Here is a 2,661-nt window from a genome sequence, read left to right as displayed (position 1 = left end):
ATTTTCAGTGACTCTGAGCCCAGGCAAAGGCCGTGGCCACACATTTTCCAGGGACATACTCGGGATGCTGCAGCCCGGCACCGGGCCCCCTGGACATGGCCCCCCTGTGTTGGGTGCTGTGGGCCAGTACCGACCCCCTCATGCGTGGTTGCCCCGAGCTTGCCCCTGGTGTGGCCAGTCTGCTCACTGGCTGGAGCATTGGAACAGGGCCAGTGGCCCAATTGTGTGCTGAGAACCCAGGGGCAGCACAGCTGCGCCTTGCAGGGCTCAGGCTGGCCAGTGGTTTAGAGGACTCAGGGATTCAGTAGAACTTTTGGGGATCCCTCTGCAGTGTCCCCGGGGTTGGAGGCAGGCCCCACGTCCCGCCCAGCCTTTCCTCCCAGCCATCTCGTCCTGGGACCTGCAGGCAGAAGAGGCAGTCTCCGAGCCAGTCGGCTGACCTGGGCTGGCACGGCAAGAGGAGGACTGGTTCTCTCTGTCCCAGGAAAGCCCCTGCCAGCCCTCCTGTGTCCCACGCCAATGCCCGTTGCCTTTGCGGGCTTGGGTAATGCTGTCCTTAGGGAGGGAGCACCCAGCATACACCTGAGAATCTGCCCTGATCCTCCTGGGTCTGGGGCCCTTGGCTTCTGCAGGAAAGTCAGGGGTTCATCTACCCCAGATGCCAACCAGAAATGGTGATGGGTGGCTGCCCTCCGTCCCTCCCAGGCCTGGGGCAGCTGCAGGACCTGGTGCATGAGAGGTGGGGTGGGCTGAGAGAACGAGCTCCTCCTAGCCCCGGCCTGCTGGACCAGGGCTCAGGGGAGGAGGCGAGGTCTGGAGGGCCATGCAGTGGGCGGAGGGCCAGCTCCTCTCCCGGTCACCTCCATGGCCTTGGGCAGCAGCAATGGCCCAGGCCAGGCTCAGAGCCCACGCAGGACTGTCCTGGGCAGGGCTTTGGTCATCGGCCACCTCGCAGGGTGGGGCACAGCCAGGGCTCTGGGAAAGAGGAGGAACCTGGGAGCAGAATCCCGAGATGGGGCCAGCCCCTCCACTCCCGACATGGCCACCTCCAGCCTCCGCCATCCCGCCTGTGAACTGGTTACTCCCTGGGCTTTTCCTGGAGCTGCTGTGGGAGCAAACTGGCAGCCAAGGTAGGGCATGTGTGTTGGCATGTGGTGTGTACACATGTGCTAGCATGTCTGTCTCTGCGTGTGTCTGGTGGCCAGGGGGCAGCATTTTCGTGTAAACCCAGCTGCCCTGCAGCCTCCTGGTGGTTCTCACTGCCAAGTTCATGCTCAGCTCATGGAGCAAGGTGGGTCTGGAACGCCTGGCCTCTGACTCTGTGACCTCACTCGCGTATGTGACCTGGGGCAGGTAACTCAGCCTCTGCACCTCAGTTCCGTCTGCAAGCGGCTCCAGCAGCCTCTGCGTTTCAGCGGGCAATGATAATGCTCAGCCTGCAGGAAGGGGGTCCGGGCCCAGGCTGGGTGGCTGTCCTGCTGCGACAGCAGCCAGGCTGTTGGGGGCATCTGGGGAAACTGGGGGAGGGCCCGGTTCAGGCCTGCTCAGGACAAGAACCCCTCCAGGAGGAGTCAGGAAGCGCAGGCCTGGGCTGCCAATGAGGTGTGGGGGCCCAGGCAGGGGCGAGACCTCTGGGCAGGAGGGGCGTCAGGAGAGAGGGCCACAGACTTGTGTAGCCCTGTCCCCAGTACCAGTGTCAGCTCACGCCCCTCCGAGGGCCCCTGCTCAGCCTGGGGTGCTGCCCTCACTGGCCCCGGTGCCATGGCCCCCTCAGCAGGACAGAGCAAGCCTGGACCCCCAGGACGACCACCCCCTCCCCAGGGTCTTCTTGCTCACTCTCCTCATGGAACCTCAGCCCGTCCCATACTTCAGTGTTGGGACCCAGGGACACTTCCCTGCCCGCAGTCCCCAGATAATAGGGGTCCCGTGGGAGCTCCTGCCACGCCGGCTCAGCTGCAGAGGGGTCCCGGGAGGCAGCACTTGCCTGGCCCAGCCCTCCTGTGCAGCCGCACAGCCTAGGTAGGTCCAGACCTTCCCGTTGCAGGGGGTGAAACTGAGGCCCAAAGACCCTCTTCCCACCGCAGGGGTCAGTGGGCCCCACTGCAGGGGGCTATCAGGGCTCTAAAGACACCCGTCTAGCCAACAAGGCCTGTGTCCCGAGTAGGGTGCCAGGGTGCCCGTGGCGCTTGGTGTCCCAGCCCATCCTGCAGGTCATGGTTGGCCTGGGATGCCGTGGGGGCTGTGTGGATGCAGGGCAGTGGGAGGGGGCTGCTGCTGAGGCCTTGAACCCAAGCCCCGTCCCCAAGGCCACCCAGGGCAGGATAGCCCAGGCTCGGGGCAGCCCAGGCCGAGGGCTGGAGTTCATCTTGGCAAACTTCAGTGCCCAGCCCTGGGCGGGCAGCCCCAGACACTGCTGGGTCCAGACTGGCATCACCTAACCTCTCCTGGGGCTGTGCGAGCCAGGGGGGTGTGGTTCACAGGGGCACAGAAGCCAGGTGGGAGAGGCCGCCCCGGCTAGGCCAGGACAACCATCAGAGACTGGACAGGCCACCGGTCCCTCCATCCAGCCAGAGATGGGACAGGCCACCAGTCTGTCTATACAGGCACAGTTGGGTCTGTCACCTGTCAGATCTGGAGTCTCACAGTGAGCACGTCCCTCCA

The sequence above is a fragment of the Macaca nemestrina genome, chromosome 1 (genome assembly GCF_043159975.1).
Source record: "Macaca nemestrina isolate mMacNem1 chromosome 1, mMacNem.hap1, whole genome shotgun sequence".
NCBI lineage: Eukaryota > Metazoa > Chordata > Mammalia > Primates > Cercopithecidae > Macaca > Macaca nemestrina.
Note: the sequence above shows the minus strand (reverse complement) of the source record.